At 38.5% G+C, this 12,036-nt stretch overlaps 1 long non-coding RNA gene across 2 annotated transcripts in view; it reads right to left on the bottom strand.

Moving 5' to 3' along the window:
• LOC136794686 (uncharacterized) overlaps positions 1–9,282 on the bottom strand; it is a 230,674-nt gene extending 221,392 nt beyond the window's left edge. For both annotated transcript variants that reach the window (XR_010841782.1, XR_010841771.1), the window contains exon 1: positions 9,232–9,282. This is a non-coding gene — a long non-coding RNA (uncharacterized lncRNA). The remainder of the gene's footprint in view (positions 1–9,231) is intronic.
• Between the last annotated feature and the right edge of the window lie 2,754 nt (positions 9,283–12,036).

The following is a 12,036-nucleotide window of genomic DNA, read 5'->3' as shown; positions in this document are numbered from 1 at the left end:
AGTCTCAATTCTCAAACTTCCCTCCCTCTTTTTATTCCCCTTTCTTTTTAAGGGACCCTACTATAGGGAAGAAAAACAAACGGGAACAAAGCTACAATTCAATGCTCATTGTAAGGTTTTCAGTTATAACAGTGCTCCTGGGCATGACTATTACCTATTGGCTTCTTTGGAAAATTGTTGATCTTTTGATGTTTATCATTTCTTTATGTAAACTGTAAAAGGGAGCTTTGTGGAGAACTAGACTTGTCTCTCTCTAACCAAGGTCTGTATTAAAACTCAGCCTAGGCCATGAATGAAAGTGGAGGCTGTGGACTGCAACTATTCCCTCATCAGCCCCTGCCCACGTCATAAAACCAAGAAGCTATTTGGCACAGAAGGAAAGGGATGGGAAAACGCAAGAACCGAAAGCCAGGGCCGACCCCGTACCTAAGATCCACAAATATAAACCCAGAAGCAAGTGTTAGCTTAGCTCTAGCAGGTGGCAAGGGGACCATCAGAGTTTTATGTGATGTTCAGTGTTCATAGTCCTAAGAGAAAGTGCACGTTTAAAAATTTCCACTGCACATCTGTGCATTGCTACATTTTTAAGGGCCTGCTAGGACTGGAATTACAGGAGCTTTGAAGCCCACAACTGAGTAGCTCTGGCAAGGCTGCGTGGGGTAGGAAGGGAACTGAAAGTCATGGGCGAAAGGCAAACCCTGAGCCAAAGAGGAACATTAAAAAAGGTTCTGGCAGAGGAGACTGTCAGTTTTCTATATGGGAACTTGAAATGCAAAACTTGGCCGTGCCACTGAACCTGAACAGCAGCTGTGAAACCAGCACTCACTCCCTAACCTGAATTAACTAACGAAACCCAGCTCACTCCTCTGCCTTCCCTCCACTACCCACCGCATCGCCCCGGGGTTATTTTTCATGACCAATCACCTTCTGCAGCAAAATAAATAAAGAGCAACAGAACCAGAAATACTAAAGGTCAAGGTTTCCCCAAAGGACCCAATGCACTTGAGATTTATCAATGGAGGAAAAAACACACATTTCGTACCTTTCATCTTTTCATCTTTGTGGTGCATAGACTTGGTGAAAAAAAACAAGGCTATGTCCGTATCACCAATGTACTCAAATAGAAACCAAGAATGATTTTTAAATGACAACTTCTGAGATCTCAGCTTGAAAGAAAACTCAAAGGGAAGGGCTGCATGATGCAAAAGGACCACTGTGCTAGTAATTTTTTAAAATTCAGATTTGCAGCTAATTTCATATGCAAGCACTTTTTGATCAAGCATAAGCATTAAATAAAATTGTACTGGTAAATTATACAAAGAAGTACAATAAGGGGTGTACACTAGCCAAAGCACGATTTGAAGCTCTTATTAACTGGTGATTATCTTCACTGATCCACATTACCATTCCGTTGCAGATGTTACTGACATTAAGATGTATGATGCAGAGGCTGGAGAAAAAGCCCATTTAAGACAGGTGAATACTTAATAGTAATTCAACATATGCAGCACAAAATGTCTTTCACAGGAGTTCAAGGATTTTCCCTTTTTTCTCCTTACAATTTTATGTGAATGTTTATAAATAAAATGAGAAATGAAACCCCATATGGTAGCCATTTGACTTGCTCAAGTTTAATGGCCATTTCAAACTTTGCAATTTATCATTGTAGCCTTCTTTTTCATCTGGCTTTTTAAAAATTTATTTATTTTTAAAATCTTCCTCTCTTCTGAATTCTCACGGGAGATCCATATTTTAAGTATGCAGATAAAATTCATCTGCCTTAGAGCAGTTATCTTTTAGTTTTGGTAACTCTACATCCGATGTAATAGTTAACTGACTGTCCACTTGATATAGAACCTGTAGAACACGTTCACCTGCTCAGTATTACAGAAGGACCCACTGCCTTTGTCCCCCTTATACCCCTGCCCCTTGCCATGTAGCACAAAGTAGATAGAGAAATTGATCTAATCTCTGCATTTCTAGGTACAACAGAACAGCCAATAGATTATTAGAGATGCTTTTCTCAAGTTTTCTCCTTTCTCTTTTAGGAAAGAGAACCTAGATATTTCAGTAAGAAGTAAAGAGATTAAAAGTAAAGAGATTTGTGAGGAAGCAAATCAATACAATTGGAAAATTTGGGGTATGACTTAGGCCATCTAGTCAATCTCCCTCTCACTGTCTTCCACATATGAATACCAATTGATTACTTATTTATATACAGGTTATACTCACACAGACCCTAAGTAGTTAAACAACTGCAAAAGCAACAAAGATTTCCTCAGCATATCTATCCTCCTTTCTGACAGTTCTTATTTGAAATGTACAACTGTCTCCGATAACCTGTGTCACACTGCTGTTGGTCAGAGTCTCTCTCTTCCAAATCCAACCTAAATAACGTTCCCCCAAACCCAGCTTCTTCCCCATACCTTTTATTCTCTGAATCTTTTCAGTCCTGTGTTTCACAAACTTCCCTAATCTTCCTCTCTGCAGGCTTGGTTGAAAATAAAATATTAAAAGTCAATAATGGCAAACTATATGCCATACCCAGCTGATAGTTCTTTTTCAACAATTTCCTCTACCCAAAGGAGCAAGTAATGGGAGATCCAATACATGCAACAGGGCCAGTGGGAAGTATATTTTGTCTGGGGAGATTTTTTCTAATCACACAACATAAGCATCTACTTATTCTGCATAAGCATAACTCTGATCCTATAAACATATACATATGTGTATTCATAGTTTTCCTTTCCATATTTGGAAATATATGTGTGTTGCTAGTTATTGTTGTATATAAACAGAAATTCTACTCTCTTTAGGGGAATCTATTTATAAAATATCTTGCATATTCAAACATGGACTTTCCAGTATTTCTCTTTATTCCATCAGACAAAATAGAAAGCAAAGAGTGACTTCTCTTCAGGTCAAGGGAAATGTGTCCCAGGAAGTCTGAGTTGCCTTGAGTCAAAGATTTTCAGACTGTGCTCAGGGAAGCTGTTATCTTCTACCAAGGTTTCCAAGGAGAAAAGACTTGGGGAAGACAAGATGTGGAGGTTGAGTTTGAAGGAGGTTCTGTCCTTCAACCTCCTTCCTTAGCCAGAGCAATTCTACTTCTAGTGATTTCACATAAAAGAAATATGTGAAAGATTTTGCCTATAGACAGGTCTCCTCTACTCAAAGACAGAGTATTAGTCTCGTTCTAGGGAGAATGGTACTGGGGAAGTGAAGGCTGACCCCATGCACCCCAAGGGAAAGGAGATCGAACCATCTTTCTTCTGTAGTTGTAATATTCAGCAAATTCCCTTATCTTGGATAATGATCCTGCCAGTTTCTCTTCAATTACTAGGCCCAGCTTAACTCTGTCTCTTTCTAGGCCACTTAGAAGTACACCTAGAAGCTGTACTCAAAGTCTTTCATCAGACCTCATCCTTGGACTTCTCAGGAATAGAAATGAATATATAAATAATCTATGTTTATTTTACTTCCAAAAGGACAGAATACCTAGTGGATGACATCTAATTTGTTTTTATAGTCAGTGACTTGAGATGTGATCTAAACATCCTTGCAAAAATATCACTAAACGATGACCCTTAGCCCAAATTGTTAAACGTTGTGTGTTCAAGATCCACTTTATTCATAAGTGGCCCCACCATCAGGGTTAAACATGCATTTTACATTTGTGGCAAGGGAAAGCCATGACATACTTTATAAGCTCCTTTCCTGCTGGACAGCCTATTAGATAGTAATATAAACATAACTGGGATCAAATGAACACGAGACACCAAACTTATGGTAAATACTTTCTAAAAGCAAGTGTCATCTCATACTGTCTGGTCCATCAACATTTCAGTGTACATTTTGCCTTCCTCACTGGAGAGCTGTTAAACTAATTACCTCAAATTCTGAAAGTGCAGGTAAAAGAAACAATAAAAACATAGAATAATAGTAATGAGGATTAAACAATAATAATAAATGTGCTCTCACTTTGCCAGAATCTGATAAATTTCCATTTTGCAAAAGATTTCTCACTTCCTACATCTCTGTAGAACAGATGGTATGTTCCAGTGTAATTAGATTTCATGTTTGACTGTTGATTCATCACTGTTTCAGAGCCCAGTGGCAGGAAAAGGTGCACATACAAGTTTGGATCTACTGGGTACCAGTTAGTCTTTCACTTAAATTGATATGCAATCTATTAAGTTCCACACTTGAAATTGCATTAAAAGTACAGAAAGAAAACACTGCCAATGGGTTACCAAACTGTGCATGTTCAACAAAATGCTCCCTTTGGTTCTATATTTGAGAAGGTCTGTTGTCTCATTTCTTAACAAAGGAAGACAAAGATCTGGTGGAACATTAAGGACACACAGTGCTTCCCTTGTGAAAGTGATTATGTGGTACAGGAGGGGCTCTTTGTCACCAGGTTGCTGTATCACCACCAAAGAATGCTCTTGTAGAATAGTGTGGTGCTTAAAATACAGTAATTACTGTAACAGTGTGTGCACAGGAAAGTAAGAACCATATCTAGAGCTATACGTGGTACCGAGAGTCAAGAAACAGCTGTAATTTTGGCTTTAAATATGTTTATGAGCATTCTGAATGGTTTAAGCTTGCTGTGCAGCATATGATTTTAATTTTCTTTATGGATATAGGGGGGCCATGAAATGCTGACTTTTGATACAATAATCTTTCAGGTTTCAGAGAAACTATAGGAGACCAATCAGTCCTCATGCCTGCCCTCTTAAATCTCAACTTATAAATTTCTCAGTGGTAGATGTAAGTTAAAAAAAAATTATACTGCACACTGTATAGTAAGTCTTATATCCCTGATTTGAATGAATGCTTTCAGTTGACTACTTAGGCTTGGGAAATCAAAGAAAACCTGTAAAATGGAGGCACATATCTTACCAAATCGTGACTCCTTCCTTTGAAACAGAAGAAATAGAGTATTCCAAACGAAAATTCAATATCCTTATTTACCATATACAAAACTCAAGGAATAGTTGTTTTCATATTGAAACTCATATTTAAACACACTTCAAAGCAAGTGCTAAATTGATCGCTTCTTAGGAACTGCTAAAGCAGATTTGCTTACAATTCAAAAAAGAAAAACATTTGAATTGCCTCTAGTTATTGTAAGTTAATTGTGCCTACTTTGGTTTTGTTTCATTTAAAAGAACACATACCAGAGCAGTTAGTAGTTGAAAGATTAGTGGTGGAGAAGAAATGGATCCTACAAAAAAAGATGAACTTAATGAAAAAGAAATGATGTTATTTCCCTCAAATGATTTCTATTGTGAGAACCTTATAAATACCCATTTGACTAACACTAGAGAAAATAAACCTTGATAGACAAGTATTACTAGCTAAGGTGTGGACTCAGGCAGGTAATTTCATCTGCTCTTTAAAAACATTTTACTGCATTATAATTTTTTAGCAACATGTCTTATTTCTGTCATAAAGGTACAAAGTTACTTCTCAAATTTAAAAAATACATTTGTCAATCAAATATCCCTACCAGCTTCTGTTCACATCAAGACAGTATAATAAATGAAACACTGAAAGCCCAGGAATATGTTGACAATTAAGTCCCAAGTAGCTGATAGCCAATCTGTTATGATTTTTTTTTTAAATACTAGTGATATATAACCATTGTATGACAGGGGCAACTAGGTCTTATGCTCCCTGGATGGCAACGTGGTGACTACAAGGCTAGGTTAACCAAACTGCATTTTATTTTTCTCCTGGAACATAACTGGATTACATTTCTAAACTTTCCTTCAAACTAGCTGGAGTCACGGGACTGAGTTCTGGCCAACAAAATATGGTTGAAGTTACATGTGCAACTTCAGGCTTTCTCATTTTTTCTCATCTGCCATACACTGGAGGAGATGGCAGAGCGACGTGACAGAGCAACACTGGTTCTGAATGACTGTGTGGAGCCAAGTCATGAGGAAGAAATCTGCCTTTATTATGTAAAATCCCTGAGATTTTGACTAATGCAAGCAGGGATGTTGTTGCGTCTCCCACATATTAGAAATACCAGTTTGTTTAAAGAGCCCTCAGAGAAGTAGTGAGTACATTTGTTCGAAAGCCTGTATTGATACCTCACTCCAGGCACCGTATGGAGTTGAAAGATGCAGGCTCTTCCCTCATAATTCTTAAAGTCCAAGGGTGGGGGGGGGGGAATGTTTGTGGGATTACAAAATAGCCTGATAGAACGATATACTCTATAGGGTGCTAAGTATGCACGTAGAAAATGCTTCTAACACAGGCTGAAGGGGTAATTGAAGACTCCACAATGGTGGTTATAACAAATGAAAGGGTTAGTAGGGTGGACCACATGAAAAATGGAGCCATGAGCAATGGTAGAGGGGCCTAAGCATTTAATACCTGACTCTGTGCCATGCTGAGAGCCTGACTGCTCGAGGAATTCAGTGTCTAGTGGAATTATAACACATCACAGTCATGCCATAGGTTCCATCAAATCAGCTTCATCACAGAAATATTTATTTCACTACATTTAAACATATAAAATCTCTCCAGAAAAAAATAAAAATGAAAAGTACAGCCACACACACACAAAAAGAAGTCCCAATGAAGGTCATACGGATTTTCCTGAATGTGATAAGTCTGGTCAATTCCCTGAAAGGGATGAAGATGAGGCAGCCTTGTTAGTCTTCAGTTCTAGAAGAAATATTTTTATAGCCTACCTATATGACATTCAATCTTTTTATGTTTTCTGAGAATATTATTAGAATTATTTCTGTGCTGTTAAAATTCAGATTAATGTATGTGTACAATTATATATAGATATTGCTAAAAAAATTTCAGTTATATTACTTTTTGAGTCCCATATGTGTCAAGTTCAGATATAGTAATTATTAATATAAGTGTGCTGCATTCTCTAATGTGATGGAATTTTTTGTTTATTTACTTATTTTTGGTTTGGAAAGGGGATGCTAGTTTTCATTTATGCATACTTTTTTGACCAGAAGGCAAGAGGAGACAAAGTGGTACAGTTCTATTCTAGGTTTAAAGAAAATGGTTTAGAGAAAGGATCTACTAAAAACACTGAGAACTGAAGTTTCTCTGAATCAGAGAAATATACAGAAGGAGGGCATTTTAAAAAATAACAAAACTCTCTGTATTAAGAATGCCAGCAGATGAAAGTGGTCAAAGCAACATAAATAAGCAGACATTACTTTATAAGACATTAGTCACCAGCTTTAGGAAATATACCAGCTTCAGGCAAAAGCAAGCAATAAAATGCACTCCAGTCAATGCTATGCTGGATACGTGCCAAATCTTTCATAAAACTTTGGACATCATGGAAAAAAGAAGAGAAGACAACACCACCCCAGGAGATAATTGTATGAATGCTATATCAACTCCAAGACACCTGCAGTGTTTCTCATCTAAATCTTTACTTAAAATACAAAGGCCTAGATTGTTCTGATCATGTAGTAAGGCTTATATACTATTTTAAGTAACAGAAAGACCACATTTCTATAAAAACATAAAAGAAGGGTTTCTTAATGTGAAGAATGTATTTAGGAATCTCAGTCTGGATCTTGCTACATTGGATTTTAAGCCTCTGAAAGCAAAGGAATTGTGGTAGAATGGAACATGTACTTGTCAAATACCTTCTTCTACAAACAGCGGGTAATATAAGAATAGAAAAGCAAAGATCTGATTAGACTTAAGACCAAGGTTAGGTCCTTTGGACTCCAAAAGGAATGAAAATGCAAAGCTGTGTGCTGAGCTGAAGCTGTACACCTACTGGCTTTCAGGTCTGGAGGCAGAAATGGAGATTGTGAGTCCAGCTATGGTGTGTAAGTGGGAAGTAAAGTGCTTCAAATGAGATTGGGCTTTGGGGGTGAGGGGATGGAAGACGCTGTGAGAAGAGAAATGAGATCTTGGCTTACTGCTTGATGGTAGAAGGTAAAACTTGTTAGCATGCTCTATAAAGATGGCTTAAAACAAAACATAACAATATAGCATAGCACAGTGTAACATAACAAGCAAAAATATATTGCTAACCACCATAGTCAGGTATTGAATCAAGCCATCCATTGGCTCAATGAATGAATCTATGAGATCTCCAGCATCACTGTAGAGCATAAAACCAAAAATAGCATGAGAAGACATCAATCTGGAAAGGGATAGAAGTGGCAGTCATAAAAAAACAGGGAGGAATACAGATAGAGAGAGAAAGAAAAAATTAAAACACAGCAACAAAAACAATAACAAAAGCTCTCTCTCAAAATGAGTTATTAAACCAAAACTATAAAACTCATTAAGAGAGGACCTTCAAGATGGCGGAGAAGTAAGACGTGGAGATCATCTTCCTCCCCACAAATACATCAAAAATACATCTACGTGTGGAACAACTCCTACAGAACACCTACTGAATGCTGGCAGAAGACCTCAGACTTCCCAAAAGGCATGAAATTCCCCACATACCTAGGTAGGGCAAAAGAAAAAAGAAAAAACAGAGACAAAAGAATAGGGACGGGACCTGCAACTCTGGGAGGGAGCTGTGAAGGAGGAAAAGTTTCCACACACTAGGAAGCCCCTTCACTGGTGGAGACAGGGGGTTGGGCGGTAGATGGAAGTTTCAGAGCCATGGAGGACAATGCAGAAACAGGGGTGCAGAGGGCAAAGCGGAGAGATTCCTGCACAGAGGCTTGGTGCCAACCAGCACTCACCAGGCTGAGAGGCTTGTCTGCTCACCCATCAGGGTGGGCGGGGGTTGGGAGATGAGGCTCAGGCTTCAGAGGTCAGATCCCAGGGAGAGGACCAGGGTTGGCTGTGTGAACACAGCCTGAAGAGGGCTAGTGCGCCACAGCCAACTTGGAGGGAATCTGGGAAAAAGTCTGGACTTGCCTAAGAGGCAAGAGAACATTGTTTTGGGATACACAAGGAGAGGGGATTCAGAGCACTGCCTAAATGAGCTCCAGAGATGGGCACTAGCTGCGGCTATCAGCATGGACACCAGAGATGGGCATGAAACACTAAAACTGCTGCTGCAGCCACCAAGAACGCTGTGTGCAAGCACAGGTAACTATCCACACCTCCCCTCCTGGGAGCCTGTGCAGCCTGCCACTGCCAGGGTCCCGTGATCCAGGGACAACTGCCCCGGGATAACATGTGGTGCTCCCCAGGCTGGTGCAACATCACGATGGCCTCTGCCGCCACAGGCTTGCCCTGCATTCCATACCCCTCACTTACCCCGCCTCAGTGAGCCAGAGCTGCTTAATCAGCTTCTCCTTTAAACCGCTCCTGTTTGGGTGAAGAATAGACACCAGAAGATGACCTACATACAGAGGTGTGGCCAAATTCAAAGCTGAACACCAGGAGCTATGCAAAAAAAGAAGAGAAAAGGAAATTTCTGTGCAGCCTCAGGAGCTGCAGATTAAATCTCCACAATAAACTTGATGTACCCTGCAACTGTGGAATACCTGAATAGACAATGAAACATCCCAAAACTCAGGCAGTGGACTTTGGGAGCAGCTATAGTCTTAAGGTTTGCTGTATGCAACTGACTAGTTTCTGATTTTTATGTTTATCTTAGTTTCGTTTTTAGCACTTCTTTGGTGGATTTGATTATTGTTTGGTTGCTCTCTTCTTTTTTTTTTTAATTACTATTTATTTTTTATTTTAATAATATTGTTAAATTTTTTAAATTTTAATAACTTTATTTTATTTTTCTTTCTTTCTTTTCTTTTCTCCCTTGTCTTCTGAGCTGTGTGGCTGACAGGGTCTTGGTTCACCAGCTGAGTGTCAGCCTCTGAGGTGGGAGTGCCAAATTCAGAATATTTGACCACAAGAGACGTTCCAGCTCCATGTAGTATCAATTGGCGAGAGCTCTCCCAGAGATTTCTGTCTCAACGTTAAGACCCAGCTCTACTCAATGACCAGCAAGCTTCACTGCTGAACACCTCATGCCAAACAACTAGCAAGACAGGAACACAACCCCACCCATTAACAGAGAGGATGCCTACAATCATAAGAGGTTCACAGGCATCCCAAAACACACCACCAGACATGGTCCTGTCAAACAGAAACACAGGATTCAGCATCATGAACCAAAACACAGGCACCAGCCCCCTCCACGAGGAAGCCTACACAACCAATTGAACCAAACTTACCCACTGGGGGCAGACACCAAAAACAACAGGAACTACAAACCTGCAGCCTGAGAAAAGGAGAACGCAAACACAGTAAGTTAAGCAAAATGAGAAGACAGAGAAATATGCAGCACATGAAGGAGCAAGGTAAAAAACCACCAGAGCAAACTAATGAACAGGAAATAGGCAGTCTACCTGAAAAAGAATTCAGAATAATGATAGTAAAGATGGTCCAAAATCTTGGAAACAGAATGGAGAAATTACAAGAAATGTTTAACAAGGACCTAGAAGAACTAAATAACAAACAAACAATAATGAACAACACGATAAATGAAATTAAAAATTCTCTAGAAGGAATCAATAGCAGAATAACTGAGGCAGAAGAATGGATAAGTGACCTGGAAGATAAAATAGTGGAAATAACTACCACAGAGTAGAATAAAGAAAAAACAATGAAGAGAATTGAGGACAGTCTCAGAGAACTCTGGGACAACAGTAAACACACCAACATTTGAATTATAGGGGTCCCAGAAGAAGAAGAGAAAATGAAAGGGACTGAGAAAATATTGGAAGAGATTATAGTTGAAAACTTCCCAAATATGGGAAAGGAAATAGTCAATCAAGTCCAGGAAATGAAGAGAGTCCCAGAAAGGATAAATTCAAGGAGAAACACACCAAGACACATAGTAATAAAACTATCAAAAATTAAATACAAAGAAAAAATATTAAAAGCATCAAGGGAAAAGCAACAAATAACATACAAGGGAGTCCCCATATGGTTAACAGCTGATCTTTCAGCAGAAACTCTGCAAACCAGAAGGGAGTGGCGGGACATATTTAAAGTGATGAAAGGGAAAAACCTACAACCAAGATTACTCTACCCAGCAAAGATCTCATTCAGATTCAACAGAGAAATTAAAAACTTTACAAACAAGGAAAAGCGAAGAGAATTCAGCACCACCAAACCAGCTTTACAACAAATGCTAAAGTAACTTATCTAAGCAGGAAACACAAGAGAAGGAAAAGACCTACAATAATGAACTTCAAACAGTTAAGAAAATGGTAATGGGAACATACATATTGATAATTACCTTAAAGGTAAATGGATTAAATGTTCCAACCAAAAGATGTAGACTGGCTGAATGGACACAAAAACAAGACCCATATATATGCTGTCTACAAGAGACCCACTTCAGACCTAGGGACACATACAGACTGAAAATGAGGGGATGAAAAAAGATATTCCCTGCAAATGGAAATCAGAAGAAAGCTGGAGAAGTAATTCTCATATCAGACAAAACAGACTTTAAAATAAAGACTATTACAAGAAACAAAGAAGGACACTACATAATGATCAAGGGATCAATCCAAGAAGAAGATATAACAATTGTAAATATTTACACACCCCAAATGGGAGCACCTCAATATATAAGGGAAATGCTAAAAGCCATAAAAGGGGAAATCAACAATAACAAAATAATAGTAGGGGAATTTAACACCCCACTTTCACTATGGACTGATCATCCAAAATGAAAATAAATAAGGAAACCAAAGTTTTATATGACACATTAAACAAGATGGATTTAATTGATATTTACAAGACATTCCATCCCAAAACAACTGAATACACTATCTCCTCAAGTGCTCATGGAATATTCTGCAGGATAGATCATATCTTGGGCGACAAATCAAGCCTTGGTAAATGTAAGAAAATTGAAATCATATCAAGCATCTTTTCTGACCACAGTGCTATGAGACTAGTTATCGATTACAGGAAAAAACTGCAAAAAATACAAACACATGGAGGCTAAACACTACATTACTAAATAACCAAGAGATCACTGAATCAAAGAGGAAATCAAAAAGTACCTAGAAACAAATAACAATGAAAACACAATGAGCCAAA

Source organism: Kogia breviceps, chromosome 1, assembly GCF_026419965.1.
Source record: "Kogia breviceps isolate mKogBre1 chromosome 1, mKogBre1 haplotype 1, whole genome shotgun sequence".
Taxonomy (NCBI): Eukaryota; Metazoa; Chordata; class Mammalia; order Artiodactyla; family Physeteridae; genus Kogia; species Kogia breviceps.
Note: the sequence above shows the minus strand (reverse complement) of the source record. Positions and strands in the feature narration are given on the sequence as shown.